The sequence below is a fragment of the Malurus melanocephalus genome, unplaced genomic scaffold (assembly GCF_030028575.1).
Source record: "Malurus melanocephalus ecotype Western Australia unplaced genomic scaffold, MMel_1.1 scaffold_930, whole genome shotgun sequence".
NCBI classification, from domain to species: domain Eukaryota; kingdom Metazoa; phylum Chordata; class Aves; order Passeriformes; family Maluridae; genus Malurus; species Malurus melanocephalus.
Genome location: NW_026624162.1, coordinates 80,185 through 92,044, shown reverse-complemented (window position 1 = coordinate 92,044; position 11,860 = coordinate 80,185).

Below are 11,860 nucleotides of genomic sequence, written 5' to 3'. Positions count from 1 at the left end.
AAGTTTGGAGTTTGGTTTATTTTGACCTCATCATGGTCACAAGAAAGTCACAGTGGGAAATACCAGTGGCATTCTGCAAACCTAATGGATAAATTGGTTTTCTGAGTTAAAGGTACCAGGCTCTTCTGTAGCATTTCCAGGGAAAACACTCCTGACYGTACTATCATCACAAAGAATTAGAGTTCTTTTCTAAAATACCAGAGATTATTATTTGCTTTTGTGTTAGGAACCGGCTAGCACGGAGGCTCTGGAGAGAATGAAACTGAATTCAGYTCATTAATACACAAAGCTTATGCAACTATGTTTTCTTCTCGGTGGGGGAAATTCTTCGATCCATCATTGTTCAGCTTCATTCTTCAGCGAATTAACATCTCAAATGACTATTCAGGTCACGTAGGTTCAAGTCGCTAAGGCAGAAGCAGCTTTGCCTCTTGAGGACGACTATCAGGCAGTAGGGAAGGTAAATAAAGGGGTTTGTTTAATGTTTAAAAGAGAGTACTAATGGACAATTAGCCAGAAGGTTTGAGAGTAGTTTTTAAATCCACAAAAAAAAAGCAAAGCTTCAAACGCTCAGCAGACTCTGGGATGTGTTTTGCGCTAACACCACAGTACACATCACCGAACCGCAGCGCTGATGGTGGGAGGAACAATCCATGATTGTCACAGCATCTGACGGGAAGTGGTGTCAGAAAAGTCGCAGGTGTCTTGAAGAGAGTAGTAGATAAGAGAAGAAAGTTTGAAGGGCAGGGAAACATCTGTGCTAAAGTATTTGCCTCAAGCTTCCGAGTTTGACTGAATCGCATCTCCAGACAAGCATGGCTTTGATGCCTCTGTTTAGGATATAAATGATTTGGGGAGAAGCACCGAGTCATCTGGTCCAATGAAACCACCACAGCCATGCACTACTTGAGTCCTGTTAAACTCTTCAGAGTGAGCAGATCATATTTTAAAGAATACAGCTCACAGATTTTTCTTGTTTAGAGTGGGCTTAAAAACAGCCCACACACATTACGCTGCATGTTGCTCCCAGCATCCCTGCTGTGAACGAACAAATTGAAGGGAAGGAAATGTAATTTTTGAGAAACAGCTCATTTTTGAGGTGTKTCAGTGAAATTCTGCCTCTGAAAATAAGGTGAGGTAGTACAACAGGATTGGCTTTTCACTGTGTCCAAAATCAGAYGGCATTCTCACAAGAAATGAAAAGCAGAAGGGGAAAAAACAGGAAGAGATGGCACATGTGCTTGAAAAGAAAAAATATCTATATTCTAAGGCATTATCTTTTTACTTTTAAGTTGCTTTTACAGGTCAGGCTATTGGAGTTTATAGTTCTGTTGCAGACACATACCCTGCTTCTGAAATAAAATTAAATAACATGTAATTGACCAAATTATAGATTTTGTGTCATAAGTATGAGGTCACTTCTCAATTTTCTGATCTCTAAGTGGGTTACTGTTTACTTGCTCCCTGATGAAATTGGGTAACTCAATTANGAGACTGAATCCAAACAGTCAAGATTACTGTTGCAAACCTGCCAGTGAAACATATTATAAAAATAAATTAAATAAAGGACAAAGTTAGCTTATCTGAGACAAAAACTCCGTCCAAATTAGGTTTGACAGGTATTTGAGACATTCATTTGACCATCAATCTGTTAAAAGACATCTGGAAAAAATCTTAAAGATCTTCTGCAGATACTATCATGCCAATGAATTATTCCTTTGCTGTGGAAAGCAGGGCATTCAGTGTTGCCTGTTTGTGATAGTAGCTGCTAATTAGCAATTTTACTTCCTCCCAAGTTGCAATTTTCTAAGTCATACTCATTAGCTTTTGGGACCCTGCTAATGTGTAGAGTGCAGTAACAAGTTAACATTTTCCAGACATAGGGTCTATTCTCATTTTCTGTACATGAATAGAGCCAACTGAAGTTTAGCTGAAGCTCAGATTTCTCAAAATGARTAAATGAGTTTGTTTCCAGGCAAAGCTCACTCTATGCTTGGACAAAGCTTGGAGTTCTGGGTACATTGTATTTCTGTACATAAAATGGGTTGCACGTTCCCATTATGGACATGTCAAACCTGAACAAATGACTAATTATGTCAAGATAAAGCCCTTCCTAACCTTTACTAAATTTTTAACTGGCAGAGAGGGAAGGTTATAGTACATGTTGAGGACTTAATTTGAGCATATCTTGTTACATTTTTTTTCTTCCATATTTACCAATAAAAGATCATTTTTATTCTTTTACCTTCTAAAGTATAGACACTACAGTAAAAACATGATGTGTTTTGTCCTTCCCAGCCACAGCAGACATGATCTGTGACTGCTCAAGTGTTTCCTACCTGTAAACATCTTTAAGATCTAAAAGAGACCCAAAAAAGAGAGAATCAGAAACAAAATACTTTTATCACKGAAAGATATTAAGCTCTCATTGAAAATATTATAAAATATTATTCAKGGCTTTAAAACATCTGAAACCACTTTATCTAAAACCCTCTGCAGATATTTGTATTTTTATTGGAAATGTATGTGAWGCTGGAACCAATTTTTGGTTTGTCAAAATTCTGTGCAATTACACTTTTTTTCTTGAATCTGTAGCCAGGTTTTCAAAGTAATAAAGTTTAAAAAAGCATTCTTTCTGCAAGTATTTTGGTAGCAGAACCAGCTGTGAATCGCTCTGAAATTCTAACGAGGTTATGGCAACGATGGAGCTGCATCACTTGTGACAGTAACAACAGCAGCCATACAGGTCCTGCAGCTGCCCGTGGGAGCTCACAGGTTGTCCAAAGGGCAAACTGTAGCTCTGAGATGTTTGTAGGAATTCCAGACTGAGTGATCTCTGGCAGATTTGTAGGGTGAAACAGACAGCAGTAGTCATTGCAGCCTCAGCGATTCCATGACCCTTCCTTGTCCCACGCCAGGTTGCTGTCCCTTCCAGTAAGGAGTGCTCTAGTCCCTGGGACTGCACATCATTAAAAGAGTCCAGGGTGGTTTTGAGCTCTGGCAATCAACATCTATTCCCAGGCTCCACTCAGGCACTGGCAGCGCTGCTGCAGCCCCCATGTTGAGAGGGGTCAGTGACACAGGCTGCTCTGAACTTGCCAACTGAAGACCAGAAGCCTTTTGTCCACTTCAGATGAAAACCTGAGAGCAGTCTGTTGGCAGCAGGAAGGCAGCAGGGGGAGAGGGCAGATCAGGTAATGCCATGGCTCGTAAGAGCACAGCAAGTGCCAGGAATGTGTGCTACCCTTGATTTTCCTCCACTTCATCTTCCTTTGGTGAGAAGAATGATGAGCTCTCCACTGCTGTCATGAACTTCTCAGCTGCTACCACACTTACAGGATGCAATGGATCCTCTTGTTAGACAAGGGATTAAATTTTTTATAGTTCATTCTAACTTCCACTTAATCAGAACAAAACTGTGATTGTAACATAGGCAGGAGCAGAACAGATGTTTGGAAACAGGTTTTTCTCCTTAGGATCTGTGCTGGGCCACAGACAGTCTCAATGCACCATTTTTTATTCTCCCTGGATTTTTGTATGATGGCAGACAGGTGTGAATGTATGTTTTACATCTGCAGAGCTTCTAATATGCTTTCATGGTCCATAAGAGCTTTTTCTAAGCTGAAAACTCGTTTTTGTTCCAAGGGTGATTTGCAGCTCCTGAGGGAGACCAGAACAACCCTGTGCTCACTGCGGTGCTCTGGAGACAGAGTCAGTATCTTGTGGGAAGAGTAGCCAACCTAGCTTAAAGCCAATAGGTAATAACAGAGAATCAAACCCGAGTAATTTCTGGTGAATTATCTAAACAAATGAACAAGCCAGAGGCTACATGATTGCTAAAGTTTATGTAGACTTTTTAGAAAGTTAATTCAACCTCTGATGCTCAAAGAACAGCGAAAGACAATTTAGAGTAAGGTTCTTTTCAAAGAATTAGTGTTTGAAGAATTACAAATAGTTATAATAGCAAGAAGGATCAGTGCCTTTGTAGCCTCGGAAAACTAATTTCTCATCTAGAATGTTATGGGAATACATACTGTTCAGATAGTAAGGAATTCAAACAGGTGAAAAACTGGAATTATAAACCAGAAGTGAGGGTTTCCAGCACACAGTCTTAGACCAAGGTCTTAACTGGCCTTTGCGCATGCTAACTCAATTAACAGCTTTATCACTCTCTTACACCCTATAATTGGCCTTTTTATGTAACTGTGTACTTTACAGAGTCAAAGAGTATTTGAGAGTGAAGGAAGTTTTCCAGCTTGGAGGATTTTCAATTCCACCATTATCCTGCTTAGTTTATATTCCCTCCCTTTATTCCTGAGCTGATTCAAGTGTCTGCTTTCTATCTCACAGAAGTACTTTCTCCAAACACATCACTAATTTCAGGCGTTTTTGCCTTACAGCGTAACCTGTGAGCCAGCATTATCCCTATTGCATACATGCAGGACAAGGGAGAAACACATCAAAATAATCTGCCTGAGTCTTGGAAACTTCTCTCAGAYCCAGCAACAAACTTGAAGCCCCAGGCATGGGGATGAGCCAGAGAGGGTTAGCGATTGGAAAGTATTTTGAGAGCCTCCAGCCACAGGCTCTGAGGCAGAGGAAGGATCCAGACTTAACCACTTCACTGAGGAGACATCAGACCAGCTCTCTGCTCTGCCTCATTCCTGAAGCCAAGACCTGCAGCTCTGTAGCAATTGCCCATCCCATAACTGCTGCAATATCAAACGGGTATGAAATGGCCTGAGGGTGACTGCAATCCTTGCAAGTTCTCCAGCTGGTCTGCCACAGCCTCCCCTCTGCCTCCAGGATCAGCTCTCACACGACAAGGCTGCTTTGTACCAATAACTGTCTTTACAAGACCACAGTTCATTTAAGTCCTCACAGTTCCCACACTTGCAAGAGAGGAAAAAAAAGATAATTTTAGGTCTGTCAGTCTAGAAAGTCTCCTAAGAAAAGCTCTCTACCCAGTGTACCCACACCAAATCTTGAGATAGAGCTTTTTTTTAACTGAGTCATTTAAAAGTTAATCAAAAATGAGAATACAAGGCAACTCAGAAAACTTCTGTACCTGTAACTCAGAGAAGATGGGTTAATATTTCAGTACTCAGCATCAAGAAACACCATGGTGTAATGTCTAAAACATGGAAACCCCCATTTTCCCAAAAGTATGGCTGCTGATTAGCATCACAGAGGCAGGGTCAACCTCTGATGCCTGGATTTGTGTCAAAAAGAGGCAATCAGTAGAATCACAATTCCAGGTGATAAAACTGCCTTACACTTTTGGATTTTACTGAAGCTTGTTTGTCTTTTATTGAAAAAGCACATCTACCTAGTGACAATTAGGAATGAAACTGTGAGAGTCTGGAACAGTAGAGTCGAGCCATCAGGATGAGGTGACACAGAAGGGATTTGTCATCTGCTTCCTGACTTCAGGCTTGTGTCTCTAACAGGTCAGGACTGGGCTGGGTAAACCTGTTCCATAGGCTGGCTTTTAGTGCCAGTGGTACTGAGGAGGGCTTGTACAGTTAGTGAGGAGGCTCGCAGGGAAGCATGTTACGTGCTGTGAGCCTTTGCCTTTTGCCAAATATGTTTGCTTAATCCTGAGGGATGTAGCCTGTCACTGAAAATCTAATATATGAGATTTGACTTTAAAAATACAGCACCATGCTCTGTAAATTCCAGCCAGGTCTATTTGGCTGCATTTCATTCATTGTTTCCTATAAAAATTCTCTTTCATATTTTCCACAAGCAAAAGCATGAGGGATAGTTTACTATATTGCTCTAAAATACAACTCTTGGAAAGCTTGAATGACTTTGATCATAAACCAGGAAACATTTCTCAGACCTCAGACAGACTTCACTGCAAAAAAAATGTTATGGAAAGAAAAACAGCCAAATCCCCCCTGTAATGCAGACTTTGAATCTGCAGCTGGCTTGATGGAAGAAGATTATTGATACATTCCTTGAACACTCTTTCCCATGGGCACTGGGCATCAGTTGATAATACTTAATTGTTCCTTTTGTTACCACAGTGTTTATTTTCTGGATGATTATCACACTTTTTTATGTTTTATGTCTATTTGCCTTCACAGTCTGCTGACAAGATGCTAGAAAACAGTATGCCTGTTCCTTTTGATTCAAAGGTGCATAGATTTCTAAACAACTTCTTTGATAGCTGACAGTTTTTTCCCAGGGATTGATGAGGAGGGTGTTTGAAGAATCAACTGCTGACTGTTGGACTGGCATTAATTTTTATTTTCTACCACATAAATGTGTCTATGATTCACAATTAGTGTAAAAGCAAGACTTTTCATTATGGAAAACAGGGTGAGTCAGCTATTGTTGGGAGAAAACTCATTAAAATAAAGTCAGGATAAGAAAACCAAATGGGCAGACCATATCAATTTGATAGTTGGTCAGTTACAAGACTGAATTTCTATTACTCAGTTATTACTAGTGCAAGCACATGATTTTCTCCCCTTATTTGTAAAAGAGGTTTTATTCTTACGTGAAGGAACACTTGAGTTCCAAACTGGGACTTCAGGTTATGTGCCTTGGAATATAGACGGCAATAAGAATATGGCCAAGCTGTGGGACTGCAGTAGGGCAATACCTGCATTCCCATTCCATGCTGTCAGCAAAGAACAATTTACAACACAGACAGGGAGAGATCAAACCTGCACCTCTTGATTGGTCCACACAGGCCATGCAGACAGACTTTTCCCTTTCTTTTGCTACAGATATGTACTAAAACCACATAAAGAACCATCATGAGTGCATGTGAAGGGACTCCCCGAGTGCACAGCCATGGATCTGTTCTGTACTTGGTGTTACAGARGGTCACCTCTGTGGCCTTTTATGACTGCAACTGAATAATTTAAGCAGCGACACTCAGAGAAGAAGGAGACAAGCAGCTCTTTGTCACCAGTTTCATTGTCAGAAATGAAGGTAGTGTGGCAAAGGGCTGGCAGGAAGCACTGCTTCTGTTGCTCATTCTAGAGTACCTTCTGAGGCACAAACTGTAATGAGGGGGAATTAAGCCACACACTGTGGGTGAAAAAAAAAGTGGCCCCACAAGTCCTGAATCTGAAACTCAGCCAATTATCATGTATGACTGAGTCCTGGGAAACAAAAGGGAGTGTTAACAGCCTGCATGGAGGAGGAATACCACATCCTTGGCTACTTTTGAGAAAAGGAGATTGGAATGTAAAATTGATTATGCAGGTGGCTGACAATTATAAACATTATTAATACTGTAGCTTTTGCAAACCTACCAATCATATGCTGATGAGTATATGAGTAGAAAGTGACAGCCTCACTGACCAATGTATGTTTGACATGAATGTATGCACTGGTTGCTAAAGGGGATAAAAGAGGCCTGTCCCAGAATAAAGGGGTTACTTTTTGTGTGTGTGTATAGGTGTGTCTTTGTGTCTGTTATTTTGTGTCTGCTGTCTGGCCAACAGCGACAGTGTAGGTCACTGCTGGAAGGTCTTGGGGGATTCCTTGTCTTTCCAGACTATCTGCCCCTATTTTAACAAAATACTTATGTCTAGGTGATGCTATACTATCCCATCCACTTCTCTGGAATTTTAGTAAATACAAACTTTGTTCCATTTCATTTCAATCCTCAATACTGTCAGACTCTCTAAAATGATAATTTGGACTGCAGCTAGAAATCCTATATCCTTTAATGTTAGTCTGAGCTATTCCTTTAATTCAGTTTCATTCTATACAGGTAATAAATATCAGTTTTACGGGAAGAGTTCTTTCATGTAGTAATTTATAGACATATGTGAGTTCAGGATTCCTCAGATGAAAAAATATTAAAATAATTCTCAATGGAGAAGCTGGTAGGTCTGCTATATTTACTGGACACTGAAAAACCAAGGGTTTTTTTCGTTTTTATTTTGATGAGAAGAAACAAGCAGTTTATGTGGATTCCTGCTTCATTGGAATTTAAATATTTCAGACAAATATTGTCTGAATATAGCCCTTTGTTAAACTATAAAACACATTCCAATTTTTAGTACGAATTTTGGTAAGGTTTCAGATATTCAATTCCAAACGATACAAAAGCCAGAAATTTCACATTTTCTCCTCTAAATGAGTGACTCATATTGATTTCCTCTAACAGCAGCAAACATGTTAAGTGCTGAGGTTTCAGACTCTGTTATGAATATTGTCCCTTCTCTGGTGATTGTTCCGAGTGGAAGAGTGCAACCTGATATATCRTAAAGGACTAGGAGTCAGGGAAGTGGAATGTTGAGTAAAACTTAAGTCACATTCTGTGCTGTTTTGTTGTGGATTTGAGTAGGACCAATACTTCTGTTTTCAACCTTAATTTACATCTGAATTCATGTAAAGAGTTCTGATGAATTAAAATGGCTGAGGCTGAATTAGGATACCTGGACTGAAGAGACTTGTAGTCAAGACTGCGACTCAATCCAAGAATACTCTTGTTGAAGAAATGGTGGTGTAGCATGCTGAAGTGCTTGGTACTGTGGAATTTTCCACATCTGCTGTCCAAATCATCTGATGTACACAGTGTATCTATATTGTAGGACTGGTTAAGAGCAGTAGGAAGATCAGTAGTTGGCCCCAGTCCCTGCTCCCAGGGCATTTAGTGCACTGTGGTACACATGAGCAGTGAAGAGCTCATTAGAAACATATGTTTATGAAGAGGGCAATTGTTTCAGGTTGGCTTTTTCTTGTCTTCCGTTGTTTTTAGAAGCTACGTGTTCTGACAGGGGCCACATATCAAATATAACGCTACTCGTGGACTTCACCGAGTGACATCTGTTACTCATGACATGTTTTCATGTTCTCTTGACATTCTCCTTGCTGAAAAACACCTTCCTGAAGTAAAAAAAAAAAGTAAAATAATCCTTGTGGAAAGACAGAAATAGAGAAAAGAGAATGATTATAAATACAAACATATGCAAACAAAGCCCTAATGAGTTCTGAAGGGCTCTCATTATCAAAGTGCATTACAAAACACAAACAGATCAGTGCTGCAATGTGTGACTGTCAGTGCTCTCCTTCACCACAGAGGCACAGTCAAATTCCTCTTTTCTTTGCCCAGTCAATCTTTGTATCATTTCTGAAAAGCATTCTCAAGTGTATCTCTCCAAATCACTTCAGGCAGCTGCCCCAACGTTCTCTTGCCTATCAGGAGTCCTGTTGGCACATTAGCCTCCTTGCCTTCAGAAGAAGTGAAAGGCCAAAAGTCCACCGAATAAACTGCAGATGAGGCAGACTAATTGGTCTCAAAATCAAAACATATGGTTTCTTTCAGGATCTTGACTTTTTAAATACTTGTTTAAAGTAAACATTTGCAATTCCTCATGAAAGGCACTTTCCCCTCTGAATCCTCTTGACCCTCGGTGACCTTTCTTACCAATTGCACACTGCTTTACCCTTGGGGATGATTAAATCTTGAGAGGCTTTTTTTCTTTTCTTTTCTTCTTTTCTTCCCCACATTTGTCTCTCAGGACTAACTTAAGAACCGGCTTGAAGAAAGCTAGCCTGGGTCAGAAGGACAGAAACATGCCAGACAGAAACACCTGAGCCCCCCACATGTGGGTCTGGGGCTGAGAGAAGGGAAGGTTCATACTCATCATCACAGAACTTTGTAATAAAAAAAATGGACCACAAGAAATAATCACTGAACACTGATTCACCAAAGCCAAGTTTTTGAGCTAATCTTTGAACTGGAAGGCAGCTTTTGTGTCTGATGGGCAGAGAAGGAGCATGGGGGGAGCAAAAAGATGGCCTGAGGCAAATTCATYGCTGAGACAGGACATTTTAAAAATATGGCCTCTGGCTGCGGTCTTCTCTGACGAAAAAAAGGCTGACAAAAGTGATTGACTCTAGGCTGTAATCACTGGTGAAGGCAGGAAAACCTCCTGATTTGTCTCCAGGGTATCAGTACATGAAAGTTGATTGAAGTCTCTCTGAAGTTGCTTTATTTATAATTTGTATTCCAGGCTGGAAGTCACTCCTGAGCCCTTGCACAACTCTTAAACAGTGTCAGAGCTAATCACACAGATGTCACACAGCTCCTCACACCCTGGCACAGAGGTGCCAATGCTTGCCAGCAGGACCAGGAGGAGTTGTCCAAGTCTAGGCAACAATTGTTCCAAACTTCCTTTGCATTCTTGTTTGCCAAGAAGCTAGGAAGGTTAGTTCTTGTAAAGAACTTCATTTTCAAAACCACTTCTGCCTACCACCTCTGTCTGTCAAACTAGATGCCAGCCTGCTCCTCCCATCCCCAGTGCATAAATAGAATGGCGCTGCAGCATGTGACAGGCAGCATCCACTGTCCAGAGCCATGCAAAGGCAGCAGGAGCATCCCGACATTCCTGCCAGAAAATGAGAGCCATGAAGGCAACAAAACATAGTGCTGCCATGCGCAGATAGCCACACAGAGAAGAAGGCTGGTGAATCAGCTGGACTTGGAGAGATCTGCATTTGCAGCCAGATCCCACAGCCTTGTGTGATACCATGAAGCTTAATGCCTGACACTCTGGGAAATTCCTAGCCTGTACCTCCCTGTATGCTGGGAGGGAGATGCACATGACATTGCAGCACATGAACTTGCCTGAGCTGCCTTCAACCTGCCTGCTGAACAGGCTGCTTTATGCAGACTGAACAGTATCTCGTAAATAGAGAGCATTTTGCTGGGTTTCATTCTCTGGTGGGTGCTGCAGCTCTTGACTGCTCCCCATGGTCTGTCAGAGTTTTCTGTACCAGAGCAGGAAGTTCTAGCAAGCAACTTCCTCCTCTCCTCTAGGAGACTCCAGCAAGCTGGGCAAGAACCTGCGAAGCAGGAATATTTGCCAAGAAGACGTCAGGGCCTAGGTATAGGGACATGCTGTATATGTAAGGCACATGCTCTCACAGAGATTCATCAACCCAAGGCTGAGGTAAAGGATCCAAAGGGAAAAGAGACATTCCTCTTCACAAAGACCTGAGCTGTGCAGGAATTTCCTATTCCATTTATTTTGAATTAGGACCTCAATTCCAGATTTCACATGTTGACAGGAAGTACCCTCACTTCTTCACGCTGGATACTCTGTCCTCTTGGCTGAATCTGTTTCCAGTTTTTGTAACTCAGGATTGAGGGAAGATACTCGGCTTGTCATGTTGCATCTCTGTCAAGTGCTTTAACCACTGTGCTATAAAGTTTTCTGATCTGAGTAATTCTTATTGTTCTTGAAGGGTGGACTTATTCCAAAGGATGAGCGCACATCTGATTCCCATAGCCTGAATGCTTAATCTCCCACCAGATCTGCATTCTGGCCCCTTTTTGAGCAAGGTAAAATGGGGTYTCCTGGGTTACAGGGGAGTTAGAAGGAAAAATGGTGACAGAAGCTGCTTATTATCAGGGAGGTGATCTGAGAAGGTGAAGTAGAGTGCCGTTCAAGCAACTGATGGGGAAAAGCGGAGTCTAAGCATCCCTCTGTTCTCAGGCATTTGTCTGGTCTCTGCGCAGCTTGGCAGAGTCAGAATGCAACTTGTCCGGGTCGATGAAGAGGGTATTGGGAGTTGAGAGACATTCAGGAGTCAATTGATCACCCAGGACCTGAGCAAATGTCTAAAACCAGATCCAACAAAGAATTATTTAAGGCATCATAGTGATTGCTTTTGTAGACCTGCTCTTTCATACCTGTGTGTGACCAGGTGGACTTCTCTGTTAGAAACACATGCTCGTTTCTGTTTTCTCCCATTCTCAAGTATTGCTGTTTGTCAGTCCTCAATTAAGAGACCCTTAACATTAAAAGTCACATTTGTACATGAAGAATGGTCTTATACACGGCACTAGGAGAGTTTGCTGATGCTATGAGAGTGTAAATGC